Source organism: Mustela nivalis (genome assembly GCF_964662115.1).
Source record: "Mustela nivalis genome assembly, chromosome: 8".
Classification (NCBI taxonomy): domain Eukaryota; kingdom Metazoa; phylum Chordata; class Mammalia; order Carnivora; family Mustelidae; genus Mustela; species Mustela nivalis.
Genome location: NC_139027.1, coordinates 96,271,258 through 96,287,587, shown reverse-complemented (window position 1 = coordinate 96,287,587; position 16,330 = coordinate 96,271,258). Strand labels below are relative to the sequence as shown.

The 16,330-nt window shown below is 44.6% G+C and overlaps 1 pseudogene across 1 annotated transcript; it reads left to right on the top strand.

The window, feature by feature from the left end:
• Positions 1–12,366: 12,366 nt before the first annotated feature.
• LOC309870640 (ferritin light chain pseudogene) lies at positions 12,367–16,130 on the top strand (annotated as a pseudogene). Its single transcript has 2 exons — positions 12,367–12,414; positions 15,511–16,130. The product of its transcript is annotated as a ferritin light chain pseudogene (transcript).
• The last annotated feature ends 200 nt before the right edge of the window (positions 16,131–16,330 follow it).

The following is a 16,330-nucleotide window of genomic DNA, read 5'->3' as shown; positions in this document are numbered from 1 at the left end:
CACAGTGTTTCAGAGAAATAGTGCAAGGAGAGCCTGGGTGGTTCAGTTGGTTAAGTGTCTGACTCTTGGTTTCATCTCAGGTCATGATCTCGGGGTTGTGAAATCGAGTCCCTGCTCAGGCTCTGAGCTCAGGACAGAGTTCTCCTTCTCCCTACACCTTTATCCCTCCACACCCCACTCCCTGCTCCCTGGTGCACTCTCCTTCTCTCTCTCTAAAATAAATAAATAAAATCTTAATTTTTTTTTTTTTTAAATCATGTAAGCCTTGGCCAGAAGTCCCATGATGGTGTATCAGCCACACATCAAGCAAAGGAACTGCATACCTGCTTTCTCCCATCTCCCAAGTACGTATTTGTCATGGCAGTCATCAGCAAATATTTAGTGATTGAAACTAATCAAATAATTAGTGGAAGAATAAAATACAAAGGACACACTAAAATAGAAGACTGCTGAAAAGTTGAAACTGAGATGATAGAAGAAACTCATTAGGCAAATGCTAACAGAAAGAAAGCTGGTACAGAAGTACTACTATCAGACTGGAGAAGTAGTACAGATAAGAGACATGCCAGGATGATCAAAGTTGCCCATCAAATGGAAAGTACAACAGTCCTACAGTTCCAACACATAATAACATAGCTTCAAGACACATAAAGTAAAAATGGTTGGTACTGAAGAATAGAGAAATCCACAATCATAGAGAGAGATATTAAATTATCTCACACAATAACTGGTAGAATGAGCAGCACCCCCACCCAAAGTAAGTATGGACTTAGAAGACACAACACAATAAACAAACTTGACCTGATTCTCAATAACTGTAACATATGCGTTGTTTCCAAGTGCATATACAGCCTTTACAAAAACAAATCATGCAGGGGCACAAAGTGGGACTCAACCTCAACAAAGTTCAAAGGACTGAAATCAAATGGGGTACATCTACTTATGAAAGCAAGCTAGAAAAAATCATTTAAAAATAAATAGAAAATTTCCATATATTTGGAATTAAGTAATATGGTTTTAAATAACACGAGTCAATGAATTAGTTCAGATTGCCAAATTGTTCTTCCAAGCATTTGTAACATGTGTAAGAATTTCCATTTGCCTTTATCCTTGTCAATACTTTATATTAACCACTTATTTCTGCAAATCGGATGAGATGAATGTGTTTTTTGAGAGTTTATTGGCATTATCTGATGACTCACAAAGTCAACTACCTGTTCACATGTGTACTAGCTTTCCTCTTCCACGAGTCATCACTTCAAACCCACTGTCCATGTCTTTACTAGATTGCCAATCTATTTCTTTCTAGCTTGTAGAAGATTTATGTATGTTCGGAATGTGCATCATTATGTGTGATATGAATTGAAAAAAAAAAAAGATATCCAAAACAGCACCATATGTTTGGAAATTTTAAAATATCTTCTAAATGACTCGTGGAAAAAGGAAGTAATAAATCAGTGCAAGAAGACATCATTACGGACCTAAAAAATCATTTCACATTGGAAAATAATGAAAACACTGCACAGCAAGTCCTGCAGCATGAAGGCAAAGTGACACTTATGAGAAACTTATACCTTAAATGTTTAGGGGGTTATTAGCTAAGCATCTCACTTAGGAAGTTGAGAGCAAAGGATAAATGCCCCCAAAATGGAAGGAAATAATAAAAATGAGAGAGTTAGTCAGTGAAATAAAAATAGATGGACAAGATACAGTCAATAATGCTGAAGTACTTGTACACTTTAAAATGGTGGAGATGATTTGTAAAAAGGGGATCGCACATCTTAAGTATATAAAGCTTATTATATGTCAGTTATATTTCAGTAAAGCTGGTTTGTTTTTTTTTTTTTAAAGATGGGAGGGGGTTCCCTGGGTGGCTCAGAGGGTTAAGCATCTGACTCTCAATTTGGCTTAGGTCATGATCTCAGAGTCATGAGATCAACCCCTATGTTGGGCTCTGTGGTTGCTTGAGATTCTCTCTTTCTGTTCCACTTCCCCCCAGTTCTCTCTCTTAAAAAAAAAAAAAAGACAGGATTGACACTTATACAAACATGAAAGATTTAGATGGTGTGTTGTGAAGTGGAAAAAAGCAAATTGCAGAATATAATCTCATTTTTGTTGCCCAAAAAGAGGAGTTGGAGAGAAGGCAGGTTGAAAGATGTCTTTTCAGAGAGAGGTCATTTCTGGGAAAGGGACAAGTCATATGATTAGGACAGAGGAGAATGTGGGGACACGGGTCTGGGTGCAAAATCAGAAAAGAAAGACAGCCCTGACCTCTGCCACCTCTGGCTCCTTCTCCAGTGACTCTGTCTTCCTTCTTGGAAAGCACAGTGACACATGGAAGGCCTCAGACTGCTCCATTCAGTCTGGTGGTGATCCTCACTCATCTCATGGTCCCAGTAGCTTCTGTCCCTTCTTCAGGCAGATGCCTATAAATGGAACAGCTGCTAGCCCAGCTGCTAGCCCTGCTGGACCAGGGGCTTTGCGAAGCGACCTCACTGGGTGGCTGTCCCATGTTTCCCTAGAGTACCTTGAATGGTGCGTGAATTGGCAGATGAGAATAGAAGAGAATGGGAAGCACAGATGGAGGGAACAGCGTATGCAAAGGCTTAGAGGAGGGTATGGATTAGGTGTATCTGTAGGTTAGCTAGTGCTGTGTAACGATTTTGCCCCAACATTAATGGCTTAACATATCACACATGTAGTATGTCACACCGTTTCTGAGAGGCAGGAATCGAGAGTGGTTTAGTTGTGTATTCAGTTTCTGGAGTTTAGTTAATAGAGATGTACTGATGGACATGACGGTCTTAGTTTGAACCAATGTACCATGGCAATTTAAGATATTAACATTAGAGGTAACTGAGTGGGGAGTATAGAAATTCTCTGAACTATCTTTGCAATTCTTCTGTAATCTAAAATTGTTGCAAAAGAAAAGTTGTTCTTGCACACACGTCTGAAACAAGGGAAAAAATAGGACAAGATACATGAAATAGCTATTTGTAAGACTTGAGCATCAGGCAGCAAAAGACCCAGTGGCTGAGATAGGAAATAACTCTGTGCCAGGGGAGCCTGCAGACCGAAGCTCAGTGAGGAGAGCGGTGCAGAGGCCATCAGAGATCTGCAGAGTCCCTAGTCCTCAGGAGAGAGAGGCTGAGCAAATGCATGTGGGAAAACAACCCAAACCCAGAAAAGATGGGCCCAAAAGGCAGAGAGGGTGTCACAGGCACTGACACAGGAGAGCTATGCATGCTCCCACTAGCCATCCTGGGAACCTCATAATTCACAGTGCACCAGAGGGAGTGCTCAGAAGAACCTGGCCTCATTCACCAGGACCCCCAGCCCAAGAGTAAAGGCACTCTTATTCCCTTTAACAATGTTTGAAAGTGAAACCTAAATGGATCAAACACTTTCTAAATGACTTAATTGTATCCAAAGAAAACCTTAAAAGCATTTATAGAAATACAAAAATATCTGCACCCACCAAGGTAAAATTTGCAACACAGGACATCCAATCAAGAATTACCAAGCATGTAAAAAAGCAAGAAAATATAACCATATGGGTATCAAAAAATATGAAATACTTACGGATAAGTCTGGGGGTGGGAGGAAAGGTGGCAATGACCCAGTCTCCACTCCTGGTATCCATGAGGAAACATGAGGGTGTTCCTCGAGGCATCATGATAGAATTCAGGGCAATCTGTCAGCCACCATCGCAGTGGGAAGAATTAACTGACCATCTTTAATGCACCTAAAAACAGCTGTACAAAGCAAGTTCAGATGTACAGGAAGTACTGTGGGTAGGTCTGAAGAACATTGTGTCAAGAGCAAAGGTAAGAAAAGGAAGATGGGGAGTACACTTCCAAATGTGCACATTAGAAACACATGAAACAATCTTGCCCACCCCACAAGTTTTCATCAGAGTGGAAGTGTGGGGGGAGGTGGGGCTGGGGCCAGTGAAGGGGGAGGCAAAGCAGGTGGAGGTCAAGGACCACCGATAACAAAAAGCTGTGAACTCTGTAGTGTGGTCTCCACAACCCATAAAAGCCCTTCTTCTGCCATGAGATCATCACTGATCTGTCCACACAGTCCTCTCACCCTCCCTCCTTGCTCCACTGTTGAAAGAGAACCTAGAGAGAGACATTTAAGGTGAGATTATGAGTATCCCTCTGTCATAACAGCTAAATTTTAAATAAATCAGAATTATCCATGCAAAACAAACATGGGACTATCTGTGCCTGCAGAAGGAGATAAAGGCAGCTCCCATCTTGCCTGCACTCGAGCTGTCCCTTCTCCAGGAGAAGCATCCACAGTCCTGTTTCCTGCAGAGACTCAGGGCTCCGCATTTCCTGCCTGGCACCTGCTCTTCCCATCTGCACTTTCTTTAGCCACGAGCTCACCTCCTGTGTGTAAGGCGCCCTTCCAGACCCTGCAGTGGGAAATGATTCAAGATCTGGTCCTGGCCTCTCAATACATGCAGTCTGGTTAGAGAGAACAGCTCAGGGCCTGTGGAATAGCTGAGGAGGGATCCAGCCATTGAAGCCGCTGCAGAAGGCCCCCACTTGCCTACTCACTCATGTCGAGGATAGCTGAGCCAGACATTGGGCTTGAAGCTGATTCAGTGAGGAACAGGATGACACATACCTTAGGGCAGGTAATATTTGCCCTGCACTTTGGATGACTTGGAATGACTCTGTAGATTGAACCACAGTCTGGGAGAAAAGTCAGCTGATCTTCAAGGGATCATCTGGCCTGAGGCAGATTAGCACCAGCTGGGAGCTGCGCCCAACCTGGATATCATGGGCACAGCAGTTCCATCCCAGAGATGCAGTCTGAGCTCAAGTATCTTCCACAGGCACCCTACCAGCTGGTCTCTCACTGATTCTCTGACCTGAGGCATCACCCCTTCCCAGCCCCTGGACCAGTCCTGTCCAGAGCAGGAAGAAAAACAATGAGCAGCCTCTGCCCAGCAGTCGGGATTCAGGGGGTAGACCTGCAGTGGGCAGTTCTAGCAAGCCCAGAACTCAGTGACTTCAAGCATTGGTGTGATTACTCATGATTCTGCAAGGTGATCTGGTTAGTGTCGGGTTTGGCCAGCAAACCCTAAGGCTGCAAATGAAAAGATCACTCCAGTCAACTTAGTAGGAGAAAGGAGAGGGCCTAGGGACCCTAGGGGCAAAAGGTCCTGAGCCAGAATGTCTCCACGTTTATGGTGAATGTTATCATTTCAACAAGGCAATAAGAAAAACAAGAAGGAACGTGAAGCTGTAATAATCAAGGTGGTGGCATAGGGAGTACCATGTGGCTAGAGCAAGCTGTGCTCACGACAGGCGTGCAGAAAGGGAGTGTGAGGAGTGCGTGACCTCCAAAGGTGAATGTTTCTCCTAAGTCAAGCATTTGCCGTCGGCTCAGTGCACTGAGACACAAAGGATCTGGCTGTTTCCAGCCAGAAACTGCGAAGGAAGCCCAGTTTTCTAGATACTCCTCCTTAGCTTTTGAACTAGTCTCATCCTGTGATGAGACTGTGTTTATTACATCTTCTCTAGCCAGGCACTGTGAATTTCCATAGCGCAGGCCTGCTGGCCTCCCCAGAGGTCACCTGTGTGGCTACCCTCGGCTGAAGGACCAGCTGAGAACTGGAGTCAGCTGGATGTGGAGACGGCTGGACCTTGCTTCCTCCGACGGTCTCTGGGATCCCGAGCACAAATCTGAGGCTGTCAGGCCTCCTTGCAGTTAGGCCTGGAACTGGCACAGTGCTACTTCCTCTGCAGTTTATTAGTTAAACCAAGTCCCAGGGCAGGGGATTGCACAGGCCATGTATACCAGCAGGCTTGGTTCACTGGGGACCCCAACGTTACGGACTACCACAGATCATGTCCTCAAACCTGCAGCACTCCCCTTCCCTTCCTCTCCGTGGAGGCAGCCAATCCTCCCCACACTCCATCCTGGTCCCCATCCAGCATTTCTACTCTCCTTTGGTTAGACGTTCTGTCCTCAGCTTCAGGCCACTCTGGGCTGCTAAAGCCCCACCTAGATCTTACCAGCCTTGTTCTCCCAGGGCCTGGCTGCTGTGGCCAGACTGAACATCTCAATGGCTTCATTCATCTCTGCCCAGAGTGAGTCTCTTCTGACCGCAGGCTTCTGCTCCAATGCACCCTCCTGGCTCTACACAGCAACCCCTGCCCCGCAGTGCCCCACACAGAGGAGTAGCTGCCAATCTCACCTGCCATGCTAGGCCTTTGCTAGGCCTCAGTTGCCAGAGGGCACGGCCACCGTGCCTTCAAAATCATCTCCTGTGGTAGGCCTAGGTGGCTCAGTCATGAAACATCTGCCTTCAGCTCCGGTCATGATCCCGGAGTCCTGGGATTGAGCCCTGCATAGGGCTCCTTGCTCACTGGGAAGCCTACTTCCTCTCCCACTCCCCCTGCTTGTGTTCCCTCTCTCTCTCTCTCTAATAAATAAATCTTAAAAACAAAACAACAACAACAACAAATAATCGCCAGCCTTGCAGGGCCTTAAGCTTTCCTGCTTTTCCCTACTCATCTCATCCTCTCCTTCACCCCAACCCAGCAGACTTGGCTAGGCAAACTGCTCCCAAGATCCATACCTGGTTCCAGAGGAAGGGTCAGCTTGGGCTGTTGGCAGAAGCTACACCTCCAGCTCCTCTTCCCACAGGCAGGCCCGCATGCAGCTGGCAGCGGGCCATGCCCTGGTCCATGGATGTACCTGCAAAGTCTTCCTAGTAGAAAGGCATTGGATTCTAACACCTAGTTCATAAGCTAGATATCTCACAGCTGATTTTTTAAAAATATTTTTTCTGAAACAATTTTTATGGAGTTATGATTCATGTTACATGAAATTCACTCCCTACAAGGCATCAGGACTGTCTGAGGCCCAGCAGGGACAGCTCCTCCTGGAAGTGGGGGGGGGGGCAACTCCGTGTTATTGGAGGTAATTGCCTAGGCTTAGGTCACAGTGTGGCCTGGGGAGCCCCATGAGAGGGGACAGCGTGGTGCCCTTGGCTCCTTTTGTCTGGTAGTGCACCCTGGAGGGTTGGTAATTAGTCCCAGTCATTCAGGCAAGAAGGAGGGACATCCTGCCTGGTGACCAGGCCATCCCTCCCAGCAGAAGGCACTTCTCCTCCAAGCCAATAGACTGCCCGCACAACCCTTCTCCTCCAGCCTTACTCACTCACTCTGCCCTCATTCCTGCTCTAGGACAGCAAAGAAGCCCCCACCAAGGATCCCAAGTGTTTGCCCATGGCTTTTGTAAGAAATCTCACTGTGAGGATCTAGCATGAGAATCATGTTACCTTTTGCTCTCTTGAACAAAGGGCTTGGGTGAAAACTTTTCTGGATGACATTTGCTTGTTAGAGTTCTAAACCTTCTGTGTTTCATCTCATAGAATTAATTTATGCATCAGTTGGGGACCTGGCAAGAAGAAAAAGAAAATGCCTTGATATCTGGTCAAAAGGTCCCCTAGAACACCCCCCCAAACACCGTGTCAATAGCTCCATTGCAAGGCTGTCCCCCAAGATCCCACAGAGAACAGAGCCAGTTCCAGGTATCCTTTACAAGGCAATTCTAGGTCTCATCTGCTGCTCTTGCATTGGGCACCACCCCCACCTCTCCGTGCTCCCAGTGTTCCCAGTGCTCTCCTCACTGTCCTCATGCTGATGCCTGCCTTCCTAGTCACATACAACTGGCCCCCTCTAGATCTCCACGTTCCAAAATGCCCTTTCAAGGACACCCTGAGCAGTGTCATTCAAGCTAGAATGCAATGACTGCCTGCTTACTGACTCCCATGTATATTTGCCATTTAAGGGGGCTACTCCCATCCCTGGCTTACCATACACACTTGTTTCTCCTCCCTTCCAAGCCAGAAGATAAATTTAAAAGGGAATAAACCTGTTACCACAAAAAGAATTGGAAGCAGACTGTCAGCAAGCAGGCACGAGGTTTCAATCAATTTCTGGGAGACAGAAAGCAGATGGAAATGCGTTGGTAGATGCAACTGAGGGTGGGGAGCTGCATCCCAAAATACAGGCAGCTGGGGGTGAGCGTGCCTGGAAGGACCCAGAGAGGCCTGGGTCCAATCACAGGGAGGAGGTCAATCTGAAACAAGGCAACTGGAAAGAACTTCGCAGTCACACCCATAGTGGGAGGGGAGGCTGGCTTCCTGCCCCTTAACCAGGAACACCCATAAGGAACAGCTCTTATTGGGCCAAAACACACTGCATTTCATTTCCTTGGATGGAGCAGCCCCTGGGACAACAGAAAGCAGAGTGAAGCTTTTCCAAGTTGAGGTAACCGCTCTTACTTCCTTTGCCTCATTCTCTCTTCCTTGGGACCAATGAGCAGCAAAAGAGATTACACTATAAAGAAAGCAGCACTGACATCCAGAAAGAGTCCCGCCTAACTGGGGCCATGGGGCAAAGGCCTCCCAATGGCTGGGGGTCAGGGCTGCAGCCATCCGAGGCAGCCTGCCACCCCCGGGGCTCAAGAGGGACAACCCAGCCCCACCCAGCTTCTTCCTCAGGCCACGTGTCCAGGACACACGAGATGCTGTGGGAGACACAGAGCATCCCACTCAAACCGTGGTTGTAGTACACTACAGTGTGACACGAACAAATAAAACCATGACAGCAGAGTACTTTACAGGGACCAGAACCTTTCACCCCAACAGCTCTTCCCCCACCACCATGGACCCAAACCCCACCTTGGGCAAAAGTGCCTGTGACGATAGCGATCCCTTATATGGCACACCAAACTCTCGCATGAGGTCTGCATGGCCACAAAAGTTCAATCCTCATTCCACTCCATGCAATAATGCCCACCACTCTCCTCTTACAGAAAAGGAATCCTGGGCACTCCAGGGTTGCCAAAATCACAAAGCTGGGAAGTCGGAAGCCTGGACTTGAACCTAGACAGTCTGCCTCCAGAGGCTGTTCTCACCCCTTGCTCTGCTGCCTCTCAACAGCACATCGTTCACTCTTTTATGTCCATGGCTTATATTAACATACAGTGAAAGTCATGGTTTTGGATTACAATTCCATGAGTTTGGTCAACCACACACAGTCATGGAACCACCTCAACAATAAAAATTCAGAATAATCTCGTCACCCAAAGAACTTCCACATGCTGCCATTTTGGGGTCAGCCCCAGTCCCAGCCCCATCCCCTGGAAGCCACTGATTAGCGCTCTCTGTTTCGCCCTCACCACGTTTTTAAGGACAAACATGTTGGTATCCAGGACTTTACCCCATCCCCTAGCCTTGAGTCCCGGAGTCTGGGAGGTAACTTGAGTAGAGACAGAAAACATGTGGGTGACAAAACCTTAGAATAGGTTTTGACACATGACACACAACTGGAGTCAAACAAGGTGCTAGCCAGAATGGATAGAAAAACCGCACAAAGATTCACTAAGTGCCAGAGAATATGACTCCTCACATCTTCTCCTTCCTTCCTATCAAACGTGGACAGTGATATGTAAATGCTGGAGAATGAAGGGGACCCCTACCTCACACAATCTACAAAAATTAACTCAAAATGGATTCAGGACCCAAGTGCAAAACCTAAAGCTATAAAATCCTTAGAAGAAAACATAAGGGGAAATCTTCATCACATTGGATTTCACAACAATGTCTTAGATATGACCCCAAAGACAAAACAACACTAAGAACAACAATATAGCTAGGTTGGACTTAGTCAAAAATAAGTTTTCATGCATCAAAGGGCACGATCAACAAAATAAAGGGGCAACTCACAGAATGGGAGAAATATTTGCAAGTCACACACCTGATAAGAAATTAACATCCAAAATATATAAAGAACTCCTACAATTCAACAAGAAAAATATTAAGATTTTATTTACTCATTTTAGAGAGAGCAAGCACATGAGAGAGCATGAGTGAGGGAGAGGCAGAGGGAGAGGAAGAAAGAGAGAATCTCAAGCAGACTCTGCATTAAGCAGAGAGCCCAATACCAGGTTGGATCTCAGGACTCTGAGATCCAGACCTGAGCCGAAATCAAGAATCAGATGCTCAACCAACAGAGCCACCCAGATGCTCCAGAAAAAAAAAAAATAATAATAATAATAATAATAATAATGAACAAAGTACTTGAATAGACATTGCTCCAAAGAAATCATACAGAGTCAATAAACAGAAAAGATAAAAAGATGTTTAACTGCTAATCATTAGAGAAATGGAAATCAAAACCACAACAAGATATGACTTCATACCCATTGGGATGGCTATTATTAAATAATTAAAGAAACAGAAAACAACAAGTGTCGGTGAGAACATGGGAAAACTGGGGCCCTTGTGCACTGCTAGAGGCAATGTAAGATTGTGCAGCTGCCATGGAAAACAGTCTGGCCATTCCTCAAAAAATCAAAAGTAGAATTACATGTAATCCAACAATTCCATTGTAAGTATATGTGGAAAAGAACTGAAAACCTGGATTCAAGCAGATATTTGTGCCTCCATATTTATAGCAGCATCATTCACAGTAACTGAAAAATAGAAACAATTCTTCAGTAGAACAAAATGGTATTTGCATGCAATGTAATATCATTGAGCCACAAAAAGGAGCAAGGTTCTGATCCATCCTGCAACATGTGTGTACCTCAAAAACACTATGCTAACTGAAATAAGCCAGACACAAAGGGACTAATATTTTACAGACTCCACTTATACCATGGTTCTGGAGTAGGCAGGTTTGTAGAGACAGAAAGTTAATGAAAAGTTGCCAGGGGCTCGGGGAAGAGAGCAGAGTCACTGCTGAGGAGTTACAGAGTTTATGTTTGGGATGATGAAAGAATTGTAGGAATGGTGTAGAATTGTGAATGTGATTAATGCTGAATTGTACATTTAAAATGTTTAAAATGATAAAATTTATGTTGTATAGATTTTACTAAAATTTTTAACAATGTAACATACCAAAAAAAAAATTTTTGAATTGTCAGTGAGTGAATTATATGCTATATAAATGGCATCTCAATAAAGCTATTTTATGAGAGAATGAGAGAGAAAGGGAGAGACAGTGGGGAAAGAGAGGGGAGGGGAGAAAGAATCTTAGTGGTAACCACCACCTGACTAGAGACATGGAGGAGGCTGTTGCCCTTGCCCTTTAGTGCTGGACTTTGAGCATCTGAAGCCATCAACATCTGCCTGTTAATAATGAGACCCACAGCAAACTTTGAAGGTGCCAGTTTTTTGTAACCAGATATAAAAACAACAGTCCCTACCTTTCCTGCCCACAGCCTTGTTTACATGAGAGCCAAGATTTGTGAAGCCATGTTGGTGCAGCATTCAAAGACCTAGGAAGGTCAGGGGCCAAGAGAACTCCTCAGGCTCCGATAGTGTGCTGCAAGGCCTCACTTGTAGGAAGAGTTACAAAGGATGGCAGCCAGCGTAAAGTTCTCTGTCCCACTCCTTGCCAGCTCTGTTTCATACTCAATGTAATACAAGTGGTCAACATTATAAATTAAGGTACGTATGCAAACTATCAACTTCATTATATTGTTACCAATCTACTTAAGGCATTACGTGTGATGGATTGGCTTTATGAAGAACAAAAGGACCTCATTTCTTTACATGCACATTCTCTGCTGGACATTATCAACATTGTTTATGTACAGAGGTCAAACTGAATGAAAAATCTGGACCTGATATTATAAGCGATAAGTTCCATGGTGGGTTCTTGATTAGAATTGTCAGTGGAGGGAAGTGGAAACAGGAGATTACTCTGATGGCCCTATGCAGCACCAGAGTCTGACCTAGCCCCAGCCCCATGTAGAAGGGAAACTATGCCCATAGGATTAATAAGGTTGACTAGCAGAAAGTTTAAAGCTTGTTTTTCAGAAAACTGTGTCTCCCTAGCTCTTGTTCTTTTCAGACCCCACTAACAAGCGTACTGGATGTGTCTGCAGAAGCCTAGACTCAAGGTCAACTGATATGGTTCCAACCCAGGAACAAGCAAGAACCTGCATTCCTTACCTAGGTAATAAGCCCAAGACCCTATCCAATTTATACAAGCTTTCAGAACATGCCCGTAGCCCTGTCTCCTTGTTCTAAGATAACCTCCAGACACCAGGGCTGAATTTTGCCTCGTTCTGATGTTGTCTCCACCCAAAGTGAATATGGGATGTATGTTACATACATCTTTGCTCAATGTTCATTAAAAAATGGATTCTCTCCCCCTTCAGGCAGGCGGACTCAAAGTTTGCCTCCTGCCTCCTCATTTAGCTGCCTCTCTAATACACTATTTCCTTGCTGCAAACCCGATGTCTTGGTGACTGGCATTGTTGCTCATCAGACAGATGGACTTGGGTTGTGTTACAGGAGAATTGCTATTGCTCATGTCCATCATGGGCCCTGGAGTTATCTGGAGGGACCCCATAGAAGCAACAGTGGCTGTAACTATTAATTGGACTATTTCTATATGCCACACCCAGCTTCCTCTCAGGTCAAACCGGGAAAACTGAACCTTGGGGAAACTGAAACTCCCAAAGCCACACCATACATAGAGGTTGCAAAGCTGGGGTGTCAAAATTAAGACCCTCTGACCTGAAGACAGCACTTTCAATCACTGAGCTACACTACCTCCCCTGTGTACCCACTCTCTAACTTCATTTGTGACCACCAGAAGGTATCAAACATCTCCAAATAAAAGTGATGATGAGCAATAGAAGAGTGATGGGAACACAGAACCCCTAGAACTCTGTTACAGCTCAACAATACTTGGTAGTATTCTTTCCAACTTGTGTATAAACAGGTGACTATTTCTCTATCCTGCTGACGAGCATTTCTGTTATTGGAACAATCCAATCCATCATACTACCTTCCCCCCAGTAGCAAGAAAGAACAACCATGGCCTCACCTGCAACTTGAAGTTCCCCCACTGAAATGGGGAGGGTATTCCCCTGTCCCTTGCCTCTAATGTGGTTAATAGAATAAGGCAGAAGTGATGATAAGCTAGCGCCCAGTCAGGTGCCAAGAGGCCTATGTGTTTCCACCCGCCCTCCTGTGGTGCTGCCAGGGCCATGGGACCATGTCCAGGCCAGCCTGCTGGAGGATCTGAGACCTGTGGAGCAGGACTACCCTGGATTTAATCCACCAGCTCCCAGCTAGCTGCTCTTGCAGGTGATCTTTGGAGCACTGGTTACATGGCAACATCTCGCAGTCTCAGTGGTCTGCCTTAATTGAGATGGGCACTTGTGTCATGCTTCCATCTCACAGCTGAGGAGGCTGAGGCTCAGAGGTGCCCAAGGTCATATAAACAGCATGTGAAGGGGCTGGGGATTAAGTGTAGGTCATGGGACTTAAAGGACGGAGCACTTTGGCCTCTTCCTGCCATGCCAGAGTTCCTGAAATTACTTCTAATGCAATGGTTGTTTTTCTACTGGAACTTTCCCTTTCTGTTTCTTGGATTGTGTGCATCAAATCACCTGGTCCATTGAAAGACAACACAGATGTGAAAAGAAGGAAGTTTTGAAGACTAGATGGAGCTTTTCTTCAAGGGAGGGGACCATCAGTTCTGACTATCCAATTGGGATTAAATTGTACTCTCTGCATTAATAGGTCTTCACGGACATCCAGTTACTTGTAGTCTCCAGCTTCCCACCTAAGCCTTGTTAACAAATATGTGAAAAATAGAACTAACCCTTTTAAGATTTAATACCAGCTGTAAGCTCAATTCAAAACACACGATAAAGACATGTAAGACATTCTTAAAAAAAAAAAAATCTTGTCAGCTCGTTTCGGCTTAGGGGAAGAGTCCTCTGTCATTTGTTTTTATACAGAACAGGTTTAACTTCTACACTGCTAACATCTTTAAATAGTATCATTGCCTTTATGGCTGGGAACTCAGGTCATTTTCAGGAGCCTAGTTCACAGACACAGATCAGGTCTTGAAACATGGGCCAGTGATCCCCTATGGACAGTTACCAACCTACTAAATATCCTGGACACGGTGTGGCAAATAAAGTCAGTCAACAGACATTTCTCCTTTTCATGTCCAACAAATCTCGCTGGTATTTAAACAGTGGCCCAACCTTAATGTGGAGTAGGGCTGGCTGGCAGTGCAGGATGTGGGGATCATAACTGGTCCAAGCAGACTTTGGAGCCCAATTCTTTTGTAGTACTTGGTTCATGTATAGGTATATGACCCAGTCCTTCTCACCATTAAGACATTAGGAGAAATCTGTGGATTTTAAAGGAAGACATTTTTCCTCTGTGATGAAAAGAAAAGAATGTCCAAGATTATCTATCTATCTATATATCTATCTATCTCACTTCCCAGGTTTTCCACTTGCTCTTTGACTTTGAACATGATAATGTGGGGAGACAGTATGGGAAAACAAAGCCTGGACCTTTGGCAGCCATCTTGCAGCCATGAGGCAACAAACCTGAAGACAAAAAGCCAACAGGATGTGGGTGGCAGAGAGGAAAGAAGGAAAGATGCTGAGTCCTAGAGGACAACGGTGACCCCCCCCCAAATCAGCCATGAAAACATCTTCCTCCCTATTCCTTCTTTTTTTTTTTCTCTCCCTATTCCTTCTTATGTGAAATAATTATTGTCACATTATTAAGCCACTACTAAGCTGATGATCAGTTCCTTGCAGTTGAAAGCACAACTGATACATAGGTGCAGCAACTTGTTTATGAAGCTACCAGGCAGAGCACTGAGCTTCCCAAACCTGAAAAGGACATTTTGAAAATGGAATTAGAGCTTAATCGTCTCATAAATATGTAAATATCTTAAAGGAAATATTAGCAAATCAAATCCAGCAATGTATCTGAAGGATAATAGAATGTCCAAATTGGGTTTATCCCAGAAACGCAAGGTTAACCAATCCCTTGAAAATCACTTACAGTATTTCGCCACATTAACAGAATAAAAGAAAAATAGAACCATTTCAATAGGTGTAGACAAGCATTAGATGAAACACCCACATAAGTAGCTGTAGCGGGAATGATCTGAATATTCATGTGTTACATGGATGTGTTTACCACAAAAATTTATCAGGTTGTAACACGAACTAGACCATCAATCTTAATAAGCTTTTCATAATATGAAAGCTTATTAAGATTGATGGTCCAAATTTTCTCATAACAATTAAAGAAATTGAATAAAAAGTTAAAATCTTCCTAAGTAGAAAGCACTAGGCCCAGATGGCTTTGCAGTCAGGTGACAGATGAGATGACAGAATCAGATGCTAGATCTGCAATTATACTACCTCTCTAGAGCATGTAAGGAAGAGCTTGCTTCATGAATGTGGTAAAACCATGATACCAAACCCCAAGGACTTATAAGATAAGCTCACTCACAAACATAAATTTAAAATCCTATGCAAATTTTAGGAATTTGAATATAACACTTAAAAACTGAGATCTTGGTGGTACACATCACAGTCCCATAGATCTGTCTGTTGCTTCAACTGTGTTTGGACAGAACAGACCCAGGGATGCCCCTTTTACCACCTTCTAATACCCTCTAAACTTTTTTCCAGTTGCAACCGTTGGAGCCACCATCTCCCTCCAGGACCAGCCAACACCCCATTTTGAGCTTAGCTCCTTATTATCAACCACGAGTTCTCAGATTCATTATAAATTATTCCACCAAGGTAGAGGTTCCTATCAATGGCCTGGTCAACATGCACCTGCAGGTTTCCTATAACTACCTCTCTATGGGCTTTTATTTCAACCATGACCATGTGGCTCTGTAGGGCATGGGCCTCTTCTTCTATGAGTTGGCTGAGGAGAAGCGTGAAGGCACTGAGTGTCTCTGGAAGATTCAAAACCAGCTTAGCAAGCAGTCAAACCCCCCTCCAGGATGTGGAGAAGCCATCCCAAGATGAGTGGGGTAAAACCCTAGACACCACAGGAAGCCACCCTGTTCAGAAGAAGAACGTGAACCAGGTTTTTTTTGTTTGTTGTTTTTTTTTTTTTTTTTTTTTTTTGGCATCTGCATGCTCTGGGTTCTGCCTGTGCAGTCCCCCATCTCTGTGAAGTCCTAGAGAATGACTTCTTAGATGAGGTGAAACTCATCAAGAAGATGGGCAATTACCTGACTAACCTCTGCAGGCTGACTGGGGAAATATTTCTTCAAAAGGCTGACCCTCAAGCATAACTAGGAGCCTCTGAAGCCCAGCAGCCTTTGAGGGGCCCCTCCAGCATCCTCCTGGGGCCAGGTCTTATGCCGGAGCCTCTCCCTACAGCCACTAGGCAGCTTTTTATCTACTCTGAGTCCTCTCCCAAGCCACGGGCCAAATGGAAACAATAAAGCTTTTTGCAGGAAACAACAACAACAACAAAAATCTGAAAACTTGA